At 48.6% G+C, this 23,744-nt stretch overlaps 1 protein-coding gene and 1 non-coding gene across 2 annotated transcripts in view; one reads left to right on the top strand and one right to left on the bottom strand.

Moving 5' to 3' along the window:
* ERBB4 (erb-b2 receptor tyrosine kinase 4) overlaps positions 1-23,744 on the top strand; it is a gene marked incomplete at its 5' end in the record, with an annotated part of 449,003 nt that overhangs the window by 215,078 nt on the left and 210,181 nt on the right. The window lies entirely within an intron of this gene.
* TRNAS-GCU (transfer RNA serine (anticodon GCU)) lies at positions 13,751-13,832 on the bottom strand. The gene has a single exon. It is a non-coding gene; the product is annotated as a tRNA-Ser (tRNA).

The raw sequence follows: 23,744 nt of genomic DNA, 5'->3' as shown, positions 1-23,744 counted from the left end.
CGAAGAGAGGAAAATCATCTTTACGATGCTCCTTGCAGAGCTATTTGCTTGAGCACCTGAGTTCTTTTTCTAATTTGGTGCCTTTGCATCTTCTGGAAGAAACAAATGAAAAACAACAACAAAACAAAAAAAAAAACCCCAGAGGAGAGTCACAGAACAGCAGCAGTTTCTTTAACTGGAAGCAACGCACAAATTGTTCCATCTGGATGCGTTGACACCTTTTTATAGTTTATTGCTCGTTTGAAAATAAGATTCACAATTCCGTTGTGCTAAACGCTCTCATCTTTCTCTGCAGAGCTTTTCATGAGAAAGCCTAGATCTTCCAGCGCTCCGAGGCAGCTCTGTCCCGTGCCGGCTAGCGCGTCCCCTCCTGGCAGCCGGGAGGGGGAACTGGCCAGGAACTGGCCGCTTTTCCCCAGAAAATTCCAGTTTTTCATTTCCAGAATTCGGATTTTTTTTTTCCACTATTTTTTGTGCATGTTATGGGCAAAGAGGACTTTAGCCTAGGGATCAGATGATTTACAGGATGGAAAAATATTGCTTTATAATAAGAGGAGGATATTGAATAAAACCCAGATTTAATACTCAGCCTAACAGAACACTCTGATGAATGTAATTGTGTTTTAAGCATTCTGATTGAATTTTTGATCCATATTGCATTTGTTTTGCTTGTGAATCTTTTATGAAAAAAAAAAAAGCGTCTGGAGATTAAAGGATTGCTGACTTCTTAAGAAGCCCAGGCAGCTGCTAAAGCATCTGAATATTCTTGCTTAGATTTGGTGGGCGCAGGTTTTTAGTGTACCGGTTATCACACCTGCTTTACACGCTGAAGGTCCTGGGTTCAAGCCCCAGTGGAACCAGCACCAGGAAATGTTTGGGAGGTTGGACTAGATGATCTCCAGAGGTGACTCTGGTGGGAAAGCCCTGTTAATCTTGTCTGTTCTAGCGAGCGCCGTGCCGTAAGCCACAACAGCCAAGGGGAAGCAAGGGGGAAGAGACCCAAGGGGCAGCTGCTTCTACGGACGGGGAGAAGAGTTGGACCGAAATGACTATGGGGGAGGACGGGGTTTTTTCGTGTTGCTGCCGTTCACCCCGCCAAGGCTCGGGGGGCCTGGGGAGCTGTCCTCTGGGCTCTGCCGACGGCTGGAAGCTCGTTGCCCGCGTGTGCAGAGCGTAGTTTATTGTGGAGTCTAAGCGACCGTTGCATCTGGGTGCGTGGAGGAAGAAAGCAAACTTTTCCAAGCTGGCCGTGCAGAGAAGCAGAGCCTTCACCTCTGAAGGACAGAAAAAAAATCCTCCCACGCGTTGCGAGGTCACGGCAGATCTTTCAGGCTCTAGCAGGCTCTCGCAAAGCCCGGTGCCGTGTTTCGCCAAAGCCTGGCTGCCTCTCAAGACCTTCCCTCGCCGAACGAAACCTCAAAGGAAACGCAAGAAAAGGCTTCCAGTCCGATCGTTGTGTGCGCGCAGCAAAGGGCCAACTCGGCAGCGCCCGCGGGGCACAGCTTTGGGCTGTGGTTTGAGCTGCGTAAGCAAAAGAGCCCCCTGTGCAGCTGAAACGTGTGGCTCGACAATTAACGAAACGCATTGGTAACTGATTTTTTTTTTCTTTTTGTCCTGAGATGTGCAAACAATATTTATTCCTAGCGTTTAAAAAATATCAACATAATATTTTATGGATGACACCGCTTTAAAGTGTTCAGCGTAATTCCCACGCTGGTCAAAGCTTCATAAGCCATTGAAAGTGAGAACAGAGCTAAACAGCTGAAAAACAAAAGCATGGAAGTATTGGAGAAAAATGCCAAGGGAAAGAGCTTTCTAATTTCTTTTGCTTCTCTCTAGTGCCTTTGATTAGATGCAAAACAAAGGTGGGGGGAAGAGAAGCTTTTTCTCCCAGTCTAGAGTAGGTGGAAGAGGCCTGCTGACAATTACATTTCCCAGCCTTTCCAGTGCCTAGCAGGCCGGTAGATCGCACCAGAACACCGCAAAATCCAAAGTGGCTTTGCTGAGGACGAAGAGCCCGAAACGACAGATGTGCGTAGGGAAGAACCAGCCGGATTAGACCTAGACCGTGGTGAACCACTGCAGGGGGAAACCGGTTCCCCCTCGTGAAGGTGGACTTTCCAGCCAAGAGGAAGAGTTTAAAGCTGAGCCTGTGCTGGGAATATTTTTTTTCGGGTATCGTTGCATCTAATTAGGTATCTTCTGTTTGAGAAAGAGCACAGGCACTTGGAACCTCTATTTGTGGTTTTATCTGTATGCAGTAGAGAGTGGTGGACACCTCTGAAACTCTTCCCGCTTGAGCATTGCGTCAAAGGAAAGGGCTAGAAAGGTCCGGCTTGATCTGCCAGTCTGGTCTCGCAGCGGGCACGTCCTGGCCTAGGAGTCGCCGTCTTCGGTAATCATGTCTCTGCCACGGAGGCTTTTATGTTTTCAAGCTCCATTTGGATATGCACAGAGAGGTAGTTAGCAGGTCTTGAAATGTATTAACGATCTTCGTTTCTGAGGCTGCGGTTGGATGTAAGCGATCGGCTCAGAAAACTTTGGGCTTTACGTGCAAAGGGCCAACGTTTTCTAGTTATTGATGTGCAAAAAGTACTGTTCTGTCGAGCCGGTGGTGGCACCTGCCCAAGCCCTCCTGCTGGTCTCCTACACCTCCAGCAGCCCTCCCTGTGGCCAAACGGAGCAAAGTTAGGAAAAGACGGAGGTAGCTTCTTTCACCGCTTTTTCTGTTTTTTCCCCCGTCCTAATTATACATTCTTTCAGCTCAGGCACAAAACTGTCTGTTTTTTTACTGGTGGATTTGTAAAGCTAGAGCAAAAGCTCTACAAAGCGTTGAGGATGTGACTGTGGCCAGCTCTGGTCCTCTGCTGGTCACTAGTAATTTGGATTTGGATTTGCCTGGGTCTGTCATTGCTTTGCTTACAATAATACTGCTTATGTACATGGAGCTTAGGATCTATGTTTTTGTTGGAGAAAAAAAAAATCCTTAAGCCCTGTATATTCAAATGAACTCGTGCAACTCATAGCAGCTAAAGGATGAAAAAACACAGGATCATAATTATTTTTGCCAGGAAAAAAAAAAATCCATTAATCCTGCTATCCCCTCATTGCTAGCAGCAGTCACAAAAGCAAATCACGGAGGCGGCGCAGAAGAAAGCAAGCGTCGTCCGTCCCAGCGGCCGAGAAACGAGATGACGAGGGGGGTCTGTCTTCAAGGAAAAGGCAAAAGGAGGCGCGACAAAACCCTCCTGAGTTCTGAGCACTTCTTGGGAGCTGGGGGGCCTCTTCTGTTAAAGGGTTTAGCTTGGCGTTGCTAACCCCGCTAGCGGGTAGCGTTGCTCCCTGGGCTTATCTCGTTCAGCAGGAAGGGAGGAAACGCAGCAGGCCGGAGGAGAAGCTCTGCGTAGCAGCAGAGAAGGTAGCTGTGGTCTCTCGAGCGAGGGAAGAGGTGGCAGTGGCTATCAGCTTTGGGGGGGTTTTATAGGAGTTGTGATCACTGTTTTTTGTGAAATTGGTTTTTCTTTAAAAGCCTCCGTTTCACCCGCAGGTATAGGTAAGGAAAGGTCTTACTAACGTGCAGGTTGCTTCTTCTGTGGTTATCTGGTCCAGCAAAAGCGTGCTAGTAACAGCTCTTTGCGTAGCGTTTTTCAGCCTGCAACGCAGCTCCGTTTGCGGGAAGGATGAAAAGCTGCTAGGGGGCTTTTGGAGCTGAGCCGGCGCTTTCCGGGGGGTCAGCTCGGACCCCCCAAGGGCTTCCTTGCCAACTCCGTTGCAGTGCAGTTCAGCGAGGGGAGGAAGAACGGGAGCCCTTTCTGTCCCCCTCTACCATCTGCCTGTTTCCCCGGCGCGAATCTCGCCCCGTGGAAGCCCAGAACGCGTTTTAGACAGATGGGGTGCGATCAACGGGAAGGCGGCAGCGCGTGGTTATCTCTGGGTTTGGGAGGAACTGCTGGAGGACCTTCTTGGTGAAGACTAGCTTGGCTTTCCGAGGCGCCCAACGCGCCGACCTCCTGTTTTCAGAGGGAGCTTCCGCTCCGTGCGGGTCCGAGTCCGGCGCTCCTTGACGCAGCCTGGCTTCGCGGGAGCGGGGGGCTGCGTCGCCGCCAGCGTCTGGCCCCTGGGACGGCGCCTGGGAGCGGGCTCGGCGCCGCCGCTGAGAAGGAGCCGCGCTGGAAGCCTGCTTCCTGCCTCGCATCGAGCCGTACGTCCTGAAACGTCGGGGGCTCGTCGCTGCGCGGGCTTCTCTCGCCCCCGGGGCGCGGTGTTCCCCCGGAGAGGGTCAGTCCCGGTGTTGCCGTTGCGTGCGGGCCCCTTCCCTCCTGCCTCTCCCTCCGGGCGCCCCCGCGTTGGGCTCGGCGGCGAGCCTGGGTAATGCATCTTTCCTTTCTTTTTCTTCTTTTTTTTTTTGTTTTTGTTCTGTTTTGGAATATTTTTGATTTTCTGAGAAAGCAACAGGAGGAGTTCTGGTGAAGAGCAGCCGAGTCAAAACCGGTCAGACCGTTGCGTAGGGTTGGCTTACAGGTGGGCACGTCAACCGGGCTGTAAATAGCCGGCGTGTACGTGAGCGGTTCGTTGTGCCGTGGGCAAACGTTCCCGCTCTGCCGTCTGAAAGTGGCGCCTCTATTCCGCATTGCGTTGCGCGTTAAACCCAGCGTTTGCACACTTAACAGTAGGTCTTCGAAGAGTAATGTAGGACTCTTTTTTTTCTCTTTTTCTCTTATAGGCCTGGAAATAATAAAACCATTTTGGATTTACACTGTTAGGAGCATTGGTTCGTTTCTTCTGTGAAAACTAGGGGAAAAAAAGACACAAACATTAATTTCAAACTCTAGCCCTTAGGGTAGCTGCAGAATATTGTCTTCTATTAAAGAAGGTTTGAAATTCCCAAGGGGGGGTGTGTTTTTTTGGACTGAATCATTTAAGTGGGATACTGAAAAATATGAATCGTTGTTCATTTTTTAAAACAACCAAAGAGCTCAAACCCTTCAGCTGAGTAAAAGAACTGTTAAAGGCGAAAAGGAATGGTAACACCATAAAACACAATAGCCGTAATTTAAATCCGGCTTTATAAAATGGATATTTTCCTGTGTGTTTTTGTTATCTCCTGCTACAGTAAATAATCCGGCATTTCCGTCACTACTTGTAAGAACACGCTCAGAAACTGAATGTTTGCATACACAGGATTGCAGCCTGCTTTGAGCTGGGAATCAGCCTTTGAGAAAAAACTGTGCGAAATGCTGCGTATCTATTTGGGAGAGGATGTTAGAGGATGTAAGTGAAGGTGCAAGAAGTGCCTTAATTCTCGTTTTCAGTATTGGGAAGTAAGCGTCTCATACGCTGCTTTGTGGTAACTTTTTCTGGAAGACAGTGGCTGCTCTTTCTCCTTTGGTTGTTACAACTTGATCACCCATTTCCTGAGAGTAGGTATCTGTATGATTTCCAAATATAAAATTCTGTATGATTTCCAAAATATCTCGCAGTGACTTTTTTCATAGGCTGTGCACACAGCCAAGTAATCAACATATTAAAAAAAAAAAAAAAAAAAAAGTGTATTTGCCTGTAATGGCAGTTTGCTTTTATCAAAACTTTATAGCATGAATGTTATATTAGAAGCAGTCGCAGTTCCCTTCCCTGAACAACGCGGGTGTGCATAAAGCAGCTTCTCTGGGACCTGGAGAAAGCGAGGTCCCTCGGAGGAGCGCGCAGCACCAAAGATGAAAGCTCTTCCCCGGAGCCACTGTGACGAGCAGCTCCGAACTGGAAGCAATAAATAATTAGTGGCTAGCGATAAATACAGATATCTAAGGGCTTCCTGAAGAACGGGAGGCGGTTTTTGTCCCCCTCCCCGCCCACCCATCGCGCGCACGTGGAAGCATTGGACAGCGTGCCTGGTGAGCAGAGACGCGAATGGTTGGTGCAGCTCGTGGCCTGTGAAACGCTCGAGCTGCAAAGACTGAGCAAACGGTTACGAGGAGCGGACGCGTCGCAAGAAAGCCGTGCTCGGTCTGGAAGGAATTCAGCAGGTCCACGACGACCCTTCGCGCTTGTTGGTGCCCGCTGCTGGGGCGACTGGTCCCTCCTCTGGAGCTCCGGGGAAGGCTGCGTCCCTTGAGGCCAGCATCGCTCCGGCTTCTGCATTTGCACGCAGGCTTTCCTCGATATTGGCTGTTTAGGGTACAAGGTGCTGGCTAGCGCGGGAACTGCAGTTCTTGCTGTCTCGGTGGAAACGGAGGTGAATTTAGCGATTGCAAGAGCAAGCGTCTCTAAGTCATTAGGGCCGAGAAGACATCATCACGTTAGGAGATTTTCTTGGGCGTCTTGCCAGCTGGGTTGGCTTCCCTGTCCGCTTAGGGGGTAACGAAGGCAGAGAGTAACGTCCTGAAAATCGTGCCTCCCGAAAAACGGGAAATTCTGCCGCGTAGAACTGTTGCGTGTTATCTCTAACTGGTGTCGTGGACTCCCTCAGAGTGAGCTTGCTAACCTTTCCAAAGACGCTGAAAGCTGCAGACAAATGCTCTTTGAGAGAAAAGGCAGAAAACAAGAATTTTTCACGCAGGACTTGGATCCTTCGTCATGCGGACCGCGGCAAGCTCCTGCGTGACCCGTGCCGCGAAGGCGACTGGATGGATGCTTCTTGGCATTTCTAGCTGCTCTGGTGACGTGCAGAAGGAAGTTGATGCTTTTATCACGTGCCTTATTGGAGTCATCTTTGCTGCTTTTCGGTAGCCGCTAGCATCGCGCTCGTCATCACGTTCCCTTGTCGAGGGTTCAAGGCAGGAGGGAGCTTTCTGACAGCACAACCTTCCTATTGCCTAGGGAAGCGTATTTTTAGCCTCCCAAGATAATACGTGTTTTCTTTTTGGATGCGGCATATTTTGAGACAAGATCTTAATTAGAATTAGTTCCGGGCACGATGGAAACGTACAGCCTGTTCGTTTTGGATTTTCGATGCTGCAGTTTTTTGTAAGGCGTTTTCTGAAAACTAGTAACGATTTTAGAAATTGTCTTTCAGTCTCACCTGAGAACATATTCCGCTGTTCTTCATCGGGCCCTGGAGAACGTTTAACCTAATCGATGGCGGGACCCAGCTTTACAGAGTTTTTTTATGGGCTTTGTGGCAGGACATGGGACATTTCTAAGGGGGAGCTGTCCTGTTTCAGCTTTTCGCTTTAAAATCAGGCTCTGCTTGGAATGTTTTCTTCCGTAGTATTTTAACAAATTTTAAGGGCAGAGCAGAAGGCAATACTTGCATTTGCTGAGATGCGATGCCTCACGTAATCTAAGACAGGTTTCTTTGCCAGAGGAGTTCAGATTTCTGACTTTCAGTCGCAAAGCCAGCCGAGCCGGACGTGAACGTTTCCAGTCCTCTCAGAAGAGGTCTCGTGGTCTCCACATGGCATGGCTATGAAATCGTTTCCTCTCCATAGCAGCTCTCGAACTGGATTATTTTCTGATCTAAAACAAGGGATCTTCACTTAGCGGGTTGGGAAACGAGGCCAGATAATGCTGGTGATTTAATCCCAAATCAAAATATCGCTCCTAGACTTATCTCCATCCTGCAGCAGTTCAGTCCCCTGTGGTGGAGACAACTCACTGACCAAACTAGTTAGTGCAGAGAACAGTAACGGGCAACTAAAATTAGCATAGCAATTTTGGCAGTCCCTGCATGCAGCAGCATTTGTCAAAGGGGCACGTAAATACGTACCGGTGATAAAAATCTCCCTTGCCTGTGGGGCGCTGGACCTCGTGCTGCACGCTGCGCTTTGTGGGGACCTCGACCCTACGGGGTATCAGGTCCAAGCCCATCTCTCTTAATACGTTTAAACTGGGTTAGCCCCGTGTTAACTGCACAGTGTTGTTAGCAAAACTAGCAGGGTATCTGCAGTTCTTACTGGGCCAGCCGGGGAGTTATCGGAAACACCGTCGCCTGGGCTCCTCGGGTGATTTCTCCCTTTAGCCGAATCCGCCTGGCGCAAACCTCCTTGCTGTCTGCTCCCACGTTGCTGGGCCTCCAGCGGTCAGCGATGACCCGGGCTTCGCTGCGGGGCTGCGCTTGTCGTTTCGCTGCGACGTTGCTGTTTTCGCTCTAGAGCTCCCCCCAGATTAGCCCAGGCGCTTTCTTCCTCCACGTTGCAGGAGCACCCGGTGGTGGGCCACGTGCTGAATATTGGTAGGTTCCTGATCACACGTGGGGTGGCAGCAGGGAATATTAGAAAATGCTTCACTTGGGTAGAACTTCTCCAACTCGAAAATAATCTAAATTTGAAGGTCTTCGGTTTTGCATAAATCACTGCAGAGGGCTGTGAATACCGCCGTATTAAAGCTTCAGTTACTTCTTTGCCTAAATTCAGGAGGTTAAAACGCAGGCAGGGGGAATGAACTGTAACTGGAAATTCAGGTAGAAAGTGGGCACAGAAAAATTTCGATAGGAGAAGCTGGCCAACAGTAGAACCCGCCAGGCCACGACGTGGACTCCGGAGGAGTGTCGGAAACGGTTTGGCCCACTCGAAGCTGAGCCGGAGAAGGCGCTTTGGAAAAGGACCGCGAGGAAAGCGTTGCCAGGAGCGGTGGGACGCGGGCTCCAACTTCTAAAGGGCGTTTTCATGAAACCCTGCGTAGAAGGTCTGCGTGCATCCAAACCGGGAGCTTTCCGTGTTCAGTCACGATGAACGGTTGACGTTTGTCCTCTGGAAAAACGTTGTTGTGAACGGTTAGGCTCATGCTTCTTTTCCGTAGCCTGTTGAGTTGTGAAAAACAGAAATAAAAAGCACTGATCCAAGCACAGCCCGTGCGCAGTGCTGCTCCCTCTGATGTGACCGGGCGTCGTGTAATACCCTTGGGGGGCGGAGGCCGCTTCCAGGAGGAGTTCGGGGAACGTCCAGCATGAAAACTGCTTTGTTCCAAACCCATCTAAAGGGCAGACGTATGGGTTGGCATCCACCCTCGCCGAGCACCTTCCCCCCTGGGTGGTAACTTGTGAGTTATCACCGAGGAGGGCGAACGCGTCGCAAGGCAAAAGCGCTCCCAGTGCCGCGGCCACAACGTGTCACCTGCAACTTAAGTGCCGAGCGGACCCTGAGGTTTATTCAAACTTTATTTTACGTTGGGAGGGGAAATTTCGCTGTTGAACCAGGGTGTAATTTCTGGGAGAAGCCCACTACCCTGCGACCCTCCGAGGAATAGAAAGCTCACTTAGAAGCAGGGGAATCAAGAGAGGAAACGGAGGATGCAAGAGCACGTCTTCGAAGCGGCAAAGCACTGGGACCAGATGGCTTCAGCTCAATTTTACAAGTACTTTCAAGAACATCTGGTTCCTCAAACGTATCAGCTGTTTCACCTCTTTCTAAGCTGCAGAAAGTTACTGGTTTCTAATGCCGATACCCTTCTTATTCATAGTACCGGGAAAAAAAGGATAAAGCCAGTGTGCAAACCATAACTACTTATGCCTCTGATTAATCAAGAAATTAAAACCCTACCAGTTACAACTGTCTTTATTTACTTCAATCGGCCATATCATTAGCAAAATGCTGAACGCCATCTATCACTAAAACATGCCAAGAGCCTGGTTTAGAGTCTAGACTCTGAGGAGACGCCTGGTGGGTTTCTCCCTACGTACGCAGCAATATTCTTGCCACTGCTCGCATTTCAGCAGGCTATTTAAATTGCTTCAGAATTTAAAATTCAATCAGAATTTTAGAGCAAGAAGTCCTTTGTGGAAAATACTCTGGATAGACTTTGAATGTTTCCGTCTCACGATCTTGTGATCCTACAGCTCTAACTGCCTGTCGCCGTACATCAGTGCGCGTTACGAAATGAAAAGAGGAACGGCGAAAAGAGCTGGTAACGTCAGAAATTGCTTTAAGATGGTTCTTTTCCACCAGAAGCTTGTTCTAGCGTTTGCAGCAGAAGTATCGTGGATGCACTGCTCCTAGTTTTGATCACTGGACTAGAAACCTCAAAGGTCTGCCAAAAATAATACAAAGCAAGCAGCATTATAATATCTAATAGTGTAGACATAGCTCTCCTTTTTTAAACCTGCAGTCTTAGGGGATATCTGGAATGGATTTCAAATCTCCCGGGGCTGAAGTTTTGCTAAATGAGCATGTATAAGGGAGGAAGAGGAAAGAGGACGTTTTACGGGTTTTGAGTTTTGTTTTGCTTTGCTTCACTGTATTACCTAAAACACTCTGCTCATGAATAAACAGGTACCGTCTTTGATCCCGCACCGGGCAGAAAGGAGGAATCAATGCGAGCTTCCTTCTGCCGCTGGATCGCCGAGACCCGAGAGGTGAAGCGCCGGCTCCTGATCTGTGAGCTGGAAGCACACCGTGTACCGACGGGGGAGAGAAACCGGTTCGCTCAGTATCGACCGCGTTACCGACTCCAGCTGCTGGGACGCGCTTCAGGGAGCTCGGGTTGTGTCTTGTGGTCTGCAACCGTGCGAGCCCGCCGAAGGGAGGAGAGCTCGCTCGAGGCAGCCCCGCGCGCCGTCGTGCGCGGTTGCACGCCTGCCCCGTAGGCAGGGGGCCGGGGCAACGTGGCCAAACTCACTGAGCGCGGGGGCTCTTCTAGCGGGCCTTTGGTAGCAGAATAACGCGGGAGAGAGAGCAAGCTAAGCGGATCAGATAGCCGCCGTGATTTTGTTGCGTGCCCGTACGGTTTTGGTAGGCGTGATCTAAGCAAATCTGACTTCAAAGGTTTAGGTGTCGGATTTGATAAAAGCACGATTTTGTATCCTTTGAACGATACGCGTTTACTAGAGTTTATGAAGTTTTGCATTTTTTGAGCCGTTGTATTTACTCTGTGAATACGGCAGAGCACTGAAAAAAACCCGGAATCGATCCAACAGTTTATAAAGCTAGCAAAACTGGAGCGTGCCACTGTGCTTCATCTAATCCCTTTGGTACGACAACAGCGACATCTTAAATCGGAGACGCTCTGGCTGAGGCTCCCCAGCGCTAGGTGCTGCTTTGTTTTGCTGTTATTTCTGCCTTTGTTTTTAATGACAACCTCTGGCACGCTGACAGACGCCTTCCATTTGCCACTCCAGAGAGCAGACGTGTCCCCGGAGAGCTTGGCAGGACAAGAAAGTGGATCTGTGACAGGTGCTAGAGCAAAGGACATCATAGCTGTACCTAGGTTATCTCTACAATACGCATTCCATGTAGAAATAAAGCTTTGGAAAAGACCCCTTGCTTGTGTTTACCAAAGATGGGCATTTAAGGCCATGCATTAAGCTCCTGTCCTAAATACAGAAATACTTGTGTTTTCTTGCACTATTTTATACCTTTAGCAACTTCTAAGTTAAATCAGATTCCTGTATCTTTTTTTTGAACTTGCTTACACTTTTTAGATGAGTGATTTTTCATTCTTCTCAGACAGCTTAAGTTGGAAATAGGCTTTTGAAGGGTGATGCTCCTGCAAGGGATGGAGAAATATGAAGTGCCAGCGCCTGGTGATAAATCTTGCAGTTAGTCTGGCTTTCCGCATGGGAAGCTGGCAAAAGGCCAGTTGCAACAAACCCTGCGAAGTCCCAGCGGGAGCCTCCAGCCCCCAGACACAGAAGGTCCCCTGCCCTGGGGCAGGCGCTCCGTGGTGGGTCCCCACGCGTGCTTTAAAGCACATCAGAAATGGGTCTCCCGGTAGCTGAAAATACTGTAAGTTTCCATAGATTTGGGGATGTACTGAAGCTCTAAAATACATTCAAGAGCAGAATTTGAAGCACCAATCACTGATAAACCAGGGACGGTTTCAAAAAAATCTCATTTTGACATATAAATCCATCAGTTTCTTTTCTGCCTACCCAAGACCTGAGCTGTTCTGAAATTCTGGTCGGCAAACTGCCTTGCCGTGTAATAGTCACAGCAACTGCTGGGGGGAGAGAGCTGAAAAATTCTGCAGGCTTCACCGCCCCTCCCCTTGCAAACCCGCCGAGGTTTATGAGGAACAGAGCCGACGTGTTCGTGGGAAGGGCCGTACGCACAGAGAGATGGACGTCCCGACACAGATGAGGCGCGCTTAGGAAACACGCTGACGCTGGACAGGAATCAAGACAAATCAGCTCTTTTGTGGTGTAATAACATGCTACCTAGATCCTTTCTAGGTTTTCCTCCTTGATTATAGGCGTTGTGTGCTTCGTTAATTTAAGTACTGTTATTGTATCAATCAAGGATTTTCCAGTTTCTAATTGCCAGTCTGGGAGCTGAGTCACTAAGTTACCTTGGCTAAGAAACAGTTCAGGAACGACAGTTATTTGGGTATTAATTTGTTTTCCCGAAGGCCTTAATTATTTAAGAAAATGACACGAGTCTGTGGTCTTTTTATTTGCCTAGGTGCATTTTATTGGCCTTTAAATGAACGGCTGAAGTCTGCTTTGCAATAATAAATAATATATTAATAATGCTTACATGCAGGCACTGATGCATTTCAACAAATAAAAACTTAGGAGTAGAAATATTCTTACATCATCGAGGTTTATTTTATATTTTCTTTATATCAAAATGCTTTAAAGGACATTTAAAATGGTAAGAGGATGCTGTTCTTTAGCTGTGCAAATAGCTGTGCGGCCCAGTGAGTCAAGAATAGTCTTTGATGTAGCTATGACTTGGAATAATTTATTACCAGGATGTGGTCTTGTGGTATATCACTGTAAAGCTTTTTTTTTTAATATCGTTTTATCTTTCAGTCAAAATAACATGACAGATATTTTTGCAGATCGGTTTTAGCCAGGAAGCACTAATAAAACCATTACCCTTGTTAAGTCTGTCTTTGGTGGAGTGATTGAAACTCCCCTTGGCAGAAGTAGGCAGTCAAAGACGGCTCTGGGCGGCTGTATGGCTCTTTTTTGGTTTAAGCTGATGCACAAACTCGATGTTTGCAACAGAAACGGTGCCCAGTCCTAAATATTTACTGTAATAATTTGTCCGATTAGGGCCAGGCTTTGGTTTCCACTGTTGTTAATACAACACCATTTAAGAACATGGAATGTATTTTACCTAGGAAGGTAGCGAGACACGTGCAGGAATTGCTGGCAGCTCACTGAGTCGTAAGCCCAAGGTTAATTGCGCTGTGGCTCAAGGGAAAAAACTGAAATTCCTGAAGTCAGTATGCCCGTCCACAGAAACAGAGCGAGGTGAAAAGTTTGAGACTCCTCCTCTCTTCCTCATGCATTTTTCAAACATTGAGGGAAGAACATAAAAGAAAAGCTTTCTAAAAGCCTGGCCCGTTTTTGACGTACCTCCTGTCTAGCCCGACGCGTTCTTGGAAAGCGCCTGGTGGCAACGCTTGCGCGGAACGAGCGCTCGCGGTGCTTCTGAGCGCCGCGGAGCGCGTCGGGGCTCTCGGTGCAGCTTTGCGCTGCTTCTCATCAGGGTTTCTGTTTAGTTCAGTGTCTTGCTCGGTCAGGCAAAAAGCATTGGTTATTTAATGAACGGTTCAAAGCTACTGGAAAAAATTCTAAGGTAAAGAACAGCCTGTTTTCAGTATCTCTTACGTGCAGGGTGCTATCTACTCCGATTTCCCTGCGTCCCGGATAGCTGCATTGAATTGCTTTTGGAGAGCAAATCACAGAATGGTTGAGGTTGGAAGGAACCTCCAGAAATCACCTAGTCCAACCCCCCTGCTCAAGCAGGGTCACCTAGAGCAGGTTGCACAGGCTCACATCCAGGTGGGTTTTGAACATCTCCAGGGAAGCAGACTCCACCACCCCCCTGGGCCACCTGCTGCAGCGCTCAGTCACCCCCAAGGGCTGCGACGAGGGTGGGATTCGAACCCACGCGTGCAGAGCACAATGGATTAGCAGTCCATCGCCTTAACCACTCGGCCACCTCGTCTTGCCCTGAGGCGCATTAGATAGTTGTGATCCTTATTACCAAATTGATAATATAGTGCAGGGGATACCTCAAAGGAAAATGCACAGGAACCCTGTGACTTACTGTTGAATAGAAACATCTGAATTTTTGTCATCTTCGAGGCATTTTTGGTGTCCTGTTTATTTTTGTCTGGCAAGAAACATTTCGTATGCTGGCAAAGGTTAATGATTCCTGCAAGTGAATCAAAATCACCGAAGAAAAAAGTCTCAGCGGGGCACGCAGGTAGAGCAGGTAGGTGCAGGTGAGAGCTGCCGGGACTTCAGCTTTCCGTCTGCCCAGCGGAAGAGGTCAGTAAAGGATACGGCTCCTGAGTAATTACCAATATTACAAGCTACCAGCATGCTAACACTGGCTGAGCTTGCGTTATCCCAGTCCTTGCTTAGGCCGACTCCTGCTCCCGCAGCCATCCAGCCTCCGTCCTCGGAGACAAGCTCACACAAAGCAAAGGCACGGGAGGGTGATGTTGTTCCTCTCTCGCGCTCTCTCTGCTTTGGTTGCGACCTGGCCAGCGCTGCAGCGCTGGGCCTGAGGAAAGAGCGGCACCGTGAAGAACTTGCTTCCTCTCATCTTACGCTGCTATTTCCTTGGGGAAGGCGGAGGGAGAATATCGCTCGCTGCTTGCAAAAATTCCTTTTCCCGATCTTGCCAATCGTAAGCTCCGCTGGAGAGCACCAGGCAGCATTTGCATGCAAAGCAAACAACCATCTAACACCTGCAGACCAGAGGCAGCCGTGCACACGGACCCCGTGCAGAGCCTCGGTGGGAGCTCTGCTGAGCTACCCCACGGCACTTAAGTTAGAAGGATGTTGAGACAGGTGACTGATGCAGTCAGTAGTGGGAAAACTTTACTCGCGCACACAAAAAAAAGACTTTAAAATCCCCAGACCTATAACTTAAGTCCGTAATTCCAGCATGGTTTTAAATGGGTGTTGGGCCAATTCATCTGCGAGTCACGTCTTTGCAAAATGCACTTATACCAACAGGGTGCTTTCCAGAAAGCACTCAGACGTGCTGCTGCCCGTGCACGTGGCGTCTTTCACTCTGATGCAACCTCAGTGGTTCTTGCATGTTGCAAGCTTTTAGCTTTTTCCCCTCTTTTTATCTGCGAGAGAAGAGTTTGGTTACCGTGCGGGCTGTGATTTGTGCTTTGACGATAACGCCCAGGAGCCCAGCGCTGAATTTCGCGCTGTGCCTCTTGAAACCATTTTCACCCATTCGGTGCGAGCCCCGAAGGCCTCCAGGCGGTCCGGGCAGGTGCTCTGAGACGCAGGCACGTTGCCGCTCTGCCAGGCAGGATGGGCAGCGGTGTGGCGGCATCCCGCCGCGCCTCGAGCCGCGCTGCCCGTGGCACGAGGCGTGTGCCTGAAGAGACGGTCAGGGCGGCGGGGGGTTGTTTGCTGGTCGCCCCGCAAGTGGTCTCTTGATGCTTGTATCTGACACGCACCCTTGGGCCATCGCCAGGATCCTTTTCTAAGAATTGAACTCTCAAACGCTGCAAAAAAATATGTTGCAAAAAAACGTTGCTCGGCCTGGAAGCCCTCGCGGCGAGGCTGGAAAAGCAGTCCCGGCGGCGTCTGCGAGAGACGGCCTGCTAAACTTGACAGGCTTTCTATTTTATTTATTTTTATTTAAACATTTGTATCACATCTCATTACCTTCTCGTGGCTGTAATTAGAAATCCTGTGGAATTAAGAACCATTAAATTCATTGAGGTTTCAGCTTGGGAATTTGCCCAGAGGCACACAGCTTGCAGGCCTTCGCAGGGTTTGACTTCCCCTGAGTTGTCTCCCTCTGCTCTGCTTCATCCAGCCCTTTGTAAAAGGGAACCATCTTTTTCGTTTTGCTAATTAATCACTCTTGCCAACCAACAGATGTTTTGTGGCTTTTGAAGACCGGGAATAACCAGGTATATAACTTCTGCAGCCTTACGTTGACTTTGTGTGCGATTTCAACCAGAACTTTTGAAGCTCAGGAGGAAGAAAAGCTATTAAATAAGGAAACGTAGTAACTCAGAAGAAAATGTTTTCCCGCCTTATTTGACTAGGTGAATATCCCTGTCCCTTTACCAACATTCATTCAGTGTGGGGACACAGTGGTCAGTGGACTGCGAGAGAAATTATTGCTCAGGATATTTCTTGCGGTAATTCATTTAGTTATAAATTGTGCCTGGGGTGCACTGACCTTAAAAGGCAACGGTAGGGAAACTGCAAAGCTAAACGCAGGCAATACAGAGCACAGAAATGCAGGCTTGAACACTACCGAGCCAAGCGGTGATGCCAGGAAAACAAGCTTTTCTGTTTTGCCCTCAGCCACTCTTTTAGCTCGGAGCACGCAGTCTGTCCCTGTGCTCTCCCCGACGTCGGAGCGTTTATTTGGGAAACGCTAGCGAAAAATTACTAGGACTTGTTCTTAACGCCGAGGCGATGGTTTGTATGACGGAGCTGGTGGGCCTGGCACTTACCGTCCCTCGTGTTGTCTACGTTATTAAAAATAATCCCACTGAAGTGGGTGTCGGTAGCGAGCGCTAGCCGCAGGCCAGGCGGAGCGGGGACAAGGACGCGCCGGGCGCTTCTGCTGCCTGCACGGAAGAAGCCGTTTGGACTGGTTTGAGGGCAGCAAAACGCTGCAAGCAGGCAGGCAGCCCCTTCGTCCGGCGCGCGCTCTGCGGTCGGGTTGCGCTTAAAATACTGATGGATAGGAAGAAGAGGATGTTTTCGCTGTGGCTTTTAACGAGCTAGACACGTAGGATGAGGCATTTACAGAATTGGGATTGGTGGGAGATGAGACAAGGTCTTATCTGAGAGTAGGCAAAAGAACTGGAGAGCACTTGAGGAAGGAGGCAGCAGTCTTGAATGGAAGCGAACGGAGTAACCCTGCACGGACGAGGCCTCGACGCCTTGTCACCTATTGCCCTAGCTCCTTCCGTTCCACGTGTTTTTATTGGCTTGAATCAAAATGTGCTAATTTCCCTTGCTTGAGGATGCGGTTTGAGGTTAGCGGTTGAGAAGCGGCCTCTACGTTCTGGATGTTTGTTCCACTGTGGCCGTCACCGCTGTTGCGCTCTGACCTCAGGGATGCAAAGCGTACGGGCGTAAGCGGGGCCAAGGAGCCCGAGGGTCGCCGCCGTGCCTCGGGGCAGCCTGGAAGCGCGGGAGCGGACCTGAGCGGCCTCCCCGGAGAAACGTGGAGCCGGGCGGGCGCGGGCTTCTCCTCCGAGCCCAGAAGCGAGACCCGCGGGGCTATGCAATCGCCGTCGCTGGCATAAAACCAGATTCGCGCCAGCCACCAGCCCGCCTGCGAACGCTTGCGCTGAAACGCCGAGTGCAGCTGGACTCGGCCCTGGGCACTCGTCCAGGATTATCCCCAGCTACATTATGACAGTTTTGAAAGACAAAGGCTCTCCGAAGCCAATAATTTTTACAGCCTTTCAGAAAATGGAGGAAATTACACTGGATCCAGATCTTAACTGTTTTTTTTTTTCAAAGGGACGAGGAATTTCTGCGTGTCGATGCCAGTCAGGATGTACTTGAGGCACTTCTGCTGCAAAACAGAAGGCCGTCAGTCTTTCTGCCAAGTGCGCTGTGGCAGATGTGCTCAGGATAGAAAGCGAGCTTCTTGAATTTGTCAGTGGTTGCATGAAAATAATTAAAAAATATAGCGCCAAGTAGCGCCAGAGCTGAAGCTCCTGGGGATGCTACAGGGAAACCCTGCAGCCTGCAGATGCCCCTCGCCCCGCTGAGCTTTCTGTTTATACTGATGTTCAACTTGCAAGTTAAAAAAAAAAAAAAAAAAAGAAAGAAAAAACACTTGGAAAGGGTGCAGGAATGGCAAGCAAACTGCAAACTGTCATGCAACATTTACTCGCAAGATGCCTCTTACAAAGAGCTGATGCCAGAAGAACAGGGACACGGTAGTCTCACAGTTGCAGATCTCAGCAGATGGGAGAGATAAATTGAGAGCTGCCACTAGCAGACATGAAACATTATTGGTTTGATCAAAATATATAGCAAATGTCCTGCCAAGGGGAGGTATTTAGAATGCTTGTGTCTGTCTTGATAACACAGAAATGAATCAGTCAAAATACGTATCCTTGTCCTGGGTGGGGAAGCGATGCAAACGTCCTGTGAGGAGAGAACTTTGTAAAAATTTTAGGAAATTTGAACTAGAGCGCTGTTTTTCCTATTTGGTCCGCGTAGACGATGTGAAATGAAAGCTAGTGCTCGGCAGATAGCTGGTTTCCTGAAGGGTTCAGGTTGGTTCTATAGGGCTGTATCTGTTTGATGCCTCTGAGCACCAGCTAGCGCTTTTTCTGCCCTGGAAGAGGATGCTTTCTCTGCAGCTGCCCCATGTTTCTTCAGGCTCTCTTGCTTGTCGCCTGCCTGCCCTTGAGAAAGGGGAGGGAAGGAGGTGGGATGAGTCCCTCTGGGAGCAGTAGGACAGCAGGGTTTAAGCCCCAGTATTGCACAGCGTGACTCTGAGTGATACAGCTGGCCCTAGGTGGAGGAGGGCTGTTGAAGGATCAGTCTGCAGTCTTACCGCCGGGAGGTTTTGACTGGTGGCTCTTTGTAGAGTTTGTGGGTGAATCTGCAGCTCCTGGAAACATCACCCAGGCACTAGCAAACTGTGCTGGAAACCACTCGTGCTCCCTGTTGTAGGGCCGGCAAATAAACACGCTGGCCCTGCGCGGTGGGTACCGTTTATCTGGAGCAATGCTTCACTCGTGGCACAAGCTCTAGAGAAGCTACGAGGAGAAAGGACCGTGAGAAAGTCCCTAACGGACTGCAGGGCAAACGCTGGCAGATCGTGGCCTGCAGGATGCTCATTAATGGTCACCAGGCAGCAGAAACGACTGCTACTGCTGGGATAGCTGTCAGGGGCTCTGGGCTTCCCGGAGCCCACCGAGGCCGCTGGGAGGCACCGGGGAGACTGTCGTTCACCCCGTTGGAGCGTTCAGCGGGACGTGCTCTCCCTCGCCGCGCCTCCTTTGGCTTCCTGCCAAAGAATAGGACCAGGGAGGAAGGGAGATGATTTATTTGGGATTCAGCAGGCTTAAGTAACTTGTGAATAATCAGATGCCCGCAGCTGTGTTTCTTTGTTGAAATCCACATACTTAGAGCTATGGTTTCCTGAACAACTGAAAGTAAGAACTGTCAAATAACCAGGTGCTATCCGAGGACCGACGGAAGACCCTCGCGCTCGCCTCTGCCTGAAGGCGCCGCGGCTGCTAACCGGGCGCGCGTATCCCCGTCAGGTAGCGCTGTGTTACCTGAATGTTAAATCACGGCTCTTGTAAATGAAATGGCTCTTCATTTCGGACTGCTGGAGTGTTGCCGCTCTTCCTGCGCGCAAGCGTGTGTCTGCTGGGGTGAGCTAGTGATGTGTCATGCACTCCATGGACAGCGATTTGAAACTCATCAGTGATTCATTTCAGTGACTTAAATGAAAACCTTTTTTTCTTTTTGCTAACAGAAATCAAAGGATTGAAAGGGCAACAGTTCTTTCACGCTGAAAGCTGTAATGTTTCTAAGTCCAGATGTCCCCTCTGTGTGAAACAAGCGGCAGCGACAATGACATAGGTTCTGTATTTCAAATACTGTAGCACCACTTTATGCACATACACGTGACGTGCTTTTAAATACATGCTATTTTTCTGTTGGGTGTTTTGCATCATCAGATGCTTTTTTATCAGTCGATAAAAGCTGAAAATGATGTGTGCTTTTATGAAAATTTAGAGAAATGGTTGCTTATAGAATGTTGTAAAGGGTTTTGCAGTATTGATGATTAATAGTCCCAGAATGACAAAATAATTAAGGTTGAAAGGGTTCTCTGGAGGTCGTCTAGTCCAGCCTTGTGCTTGGAGCGGGACAAACTTCAAGCACGGACCAAGTTATTCATCACTTTTTCCAGCTGAACTCTCAAAATCCCCGGAGATAGAGATGGCACCATTTCACCGGTCAATCCACCCCTGCGTTTAACTGCTCCTACAAAGAATTTTTTCCTAGTGTCTGATGAGTTTCCCTTGTTGCAGCTTGTGCCCGAACGGGACAGGATGCTTCAGATGCAGCTTTGTGAGTACCCAGTAGATGGAAATAATCACTTCTGTCACCCTGCTATCTGCGCTCTTGCTAACGCAGCCCAGTTTGTGGTTACCCTTCTCTGCTGCGTGGGTGCGCTGCTGACTCGTGTTCATCTTATCATCCACGAGGACCCCCCAGGCCCTTTTTGGACGCTCTCCATGATCTGGCGTCACCTACAAGGAGCCACGTGAATTGTTAACAATGTTACGTTTCATACCTGTTACCTGCCTGTCATCTCCCCGAATTACGTTAAGAGAATAGTAAATCGACCCCTTGGCTGCTAACATGAGGATGAGAATTTGACTGGGTAAAGAAGTGAGGCAATTATCATCCCCTCCTGAAAATTAATATCCCTGTAACAGAGTCAACCTATTACATGAAAGCTCCTCACCTGCAAAGTCAACAGGGTTAAACTCCTTTCAAAACCTAGTGAGGGGAACAGAAACAAAGGAGCTGGGTAGCACCACAAATAGCTGCTGGTACTTGTGCAGTTACCATCTGCAAGGGAAATACTGAAGTTAAGGCTGAGCATACAGCTTTATGTCAATCCTGTGGTTAATTAACATCAAGGGTACTATGATACTGATGGCAGGTGCATGATTAAGGAAAGTGGTGTTGGTTGGAATCAGTGTGTCTTTTTATCCGCCTGTTATCAAAGCCGAGTAGTGATTGCAGGAGCAGGACAACTTGTCCAGAGTGGAAGTGAAGGAGATGATTTTGCCAGCTGTACTTCAGACTGGATGGAGAACAGAGAGATACAAGTAAGAGAAATGATAGGGATGTGGATTGCTGTTAGACCAAGGATAAGAGACTTTTGTATCATCTTCTGTTCGGTGCATGTTAATGACCTCTGTCTCACAACATGCTTGTGAGCTGTTACTGCTCCCAGGCGGCTTACTCGCACTGGGCCACAGCGTGAATAACAACAGCAGGCTCCGAACTCAGCCCTTGAGTCGGCCTGGGAAAAGACAGCAACGCAGAGGGCGTTTATGGAGAGTGAGGCAGCCCCCTTAGCGGGGGGGGAGCAGGAGGTAGGACTGGCCGATCTGTTGGAACTGAACTAGGTTCTTCTGGTCCTGGTAAGAAGCCTCCGTCCATCAAGATGCCTAATGGTAATTCCTATTGAAATCAGCACGGTTAATACTATGCTGAAGTTTAAACACGGGGCTAAATATGGCTTCAGTTTAAACATGGATTTTGCAGAAGATCCTAGTAGGTGGAACCTGCTATAACCGTTGCAAGATGTGTTAAGTGGAGCAGCCACTAAGGCAAGTTAATCTAGATGGAGTTTGGAGAGATACTATTTGTCTTAGCACAAGCCGTAGTAGGGTGCATATAGTAAACCATTTATATCCTGGAACACTGCTGTTTCTTGAGAAAATAAGCGTATCTCAAACTGAGTTGATCTCCAGCTGTTTTCTGCCTTGTCAGATGGGTGAGGGCTTTTGAGTTGCTTGTTTCATTTAGCCGTTCCTATAGTCTTCCGCAGTATTTTGGAAGCTTTGCCCGTGCCCTGCACCCTCTGGGGCCATGTGGCTGCGTTTTGTGCGCCCGATCGTCTCAGTAGCTGCTTAGGGCACAAGCCAAAACAGGGCCCGATAGCCTGACACCGAGTTACCTGCCGATTTACCGTTCCCCGAGAAAGGGGAGGCCGTGAAACATGTCTCTAAGTCCAGCATGTTTACTGGGAAGGGTGGAATAATTTGCAATGTTATTTCCTTTCACAGAGTAACTTGTTAAATGATCTGATATGTTTATTTTAATGAGTCTGTAAGAAGGAATAATTCAGGTCGCATACAGAGGCAGGACTCGTCCGGGCACGTACAGTGCAAATGTCTTCCTTGAGTTGGTTAACATGGCTGAACTTGCTTTGGAGGGACTCCTAAAGAAAGAGCTGACCAGAGCCTGTTGTTCAGTGAGGTAGTTAAAGGATTCACAAGGACTCCGTGCATCCGTCCTCACGACGTTCGTGGTGAAATGGTGGAAAGGTACGCGTCAAGGTCAGGGAAAGGTACAAAAGGGCTCCGTTCTTACTCAAGCACTGAAATCCGTTGCTAGGTTTTGCAGATCCATGCACGGGTGCTACAATATAATTTTTTTAGTTATTGAGCAGTTGGAAGTAGAGACCCACAGCCAGCACGTTAACACTGGATGCTTTTGATAGAAGTAAAGAATATATTACTGTTACCATCAATCCTTGAGACTGACTTCCAGCTAATGATCCAAATAATCTTTACTCGAAATAGTGTAATTGAGATCGAAGGCTGTCTGGGGCTCCTAGCTGGTACACAGATTCCACATCCGTGAGCTTTAAAGTATGGTCATTGAGCTGAAATGGAGAAGGTTAAAGCTCTCATTTTCATTATCAAACTCCCCCCATCTCCCAATACAAATGTGACATTTCAATTTTACACAGTCCAACTCTTCTTAAATCATCTGTATAAAAACTTCAGATCTTGATTGATGATGGATGAGCTATTGTCTCCTAAAGCACCCAGTTCTCATTACCCTTTAAGACATAACTTATTAATGATGAACCTGAAGTGCTTTCCCAGTGGGTCATCAGCAATCTACTGTGCTAAGAGCTCAAAAGACTTGGCCTGGCAGGGCATTTCCAGGCCAAAGCCTCTTTGAGATAACGCATGCAGCATGTTGAGTGAAATACGACAGTGTTTTGAGAGTGATTCGGTATCCGACAACAGATCCCTGTCATCTGGGCGACGACAGGGAAGATGCGGCGATGTCAGCGTACAAAGATGCATCAGCTCACGTGAAGGCTGACCTTGAAAGTTAAGGTCAGGTATTAGCAATATGCATTATATAACATGGATGTGCAGAGTACATCTTACATGATATGATGTAAAAGTCAGCGAACCACCTTAGGAGGTATAAGATATCTTCTGTTTTGCTTCTGAGGTGGCTGCAGTGAATGTTTTAAACTGTTTTTCCCGATTGCCTCCTTCCCCTTTCTCTGCCCGCTTTGAAACCACAACACGCACTGCATATCAACACACACAAGTTATTTATGCTGCAGGATACATTGCGGAGCGTGAACATGTCTTGCCAACTTAATCCGCATTAGAAATGGGATAGCACAGACCATGAGGGATTACCCTGTATGCAAGAGAGAGACAGCTGAAGCAAATGCCCAGATGCATGCAGAACAGTTCTTTTTGTATACAGTCTAAGCAAGCAGTAGATATGTAAAGTGGATGTCCTTTTGCCTTATTTAAGGCACTGATCTTCAGCTTTCAATGACTCTGGTAAAACTCTTCATTACATTAGAATAGTTGCTATGTATTTAGCCACTTCTTGAACCTAGCAGACTAAGTATAAACTGTGTGATGTACCTATTTATCCTCTATGGCACGTCACAGAAAGGATAAGGTACTTGTGTTTTATGGTTGCCACAGACCTGTATGCTTCATTTTTATGTTGTTAATGTTGTCTGATTGGTTACTAAAGTTCAGCGGTGATAGTCCTGCTTCATCACTGGGCTAGTGGAAGGAAAAATCAGCCGACACCTTTAGGAACTCTTTTCCCAGTGATAGCCTGTGGGACTTGTGCTTCAAAATCCTCCTTGGTAGCTCCGTGTCCTTGACTCGTGCGGAAGCCCAACGGGAACATTGGCTCCCAGCGTGGCAGCGGCGCATCGAGCCAGCTGTCCTGGGCGGTGGCGTTGTCTTTTAGAAGACCCAAACACGTCCCCCAGAGTGATTCTTCAAATATGTTCCACTGTGAATGGTGGGCTTTTTTGTTCGTTTTTAAGTGCTCTTTTGGTAGGAATGAGGGAACG

This window comes from Rhea pennata, chromosome 6 (genome assembly GCF_028389875.1).
Source record: "Rhea pennata isolate bPtePen1 chromosome 6, bPtePen1.pri, whole genome shotgun sequence".
NCBI lineage: Eukaryota > Metazoa > Chordata > Aves > Rheiformes > Rheidae > Rhea > Rhea pennata.
Note: the sequence above shows the minus strand (reverse complement) of the source record. Positions and strands in the feature narration are given on the sequence as shown.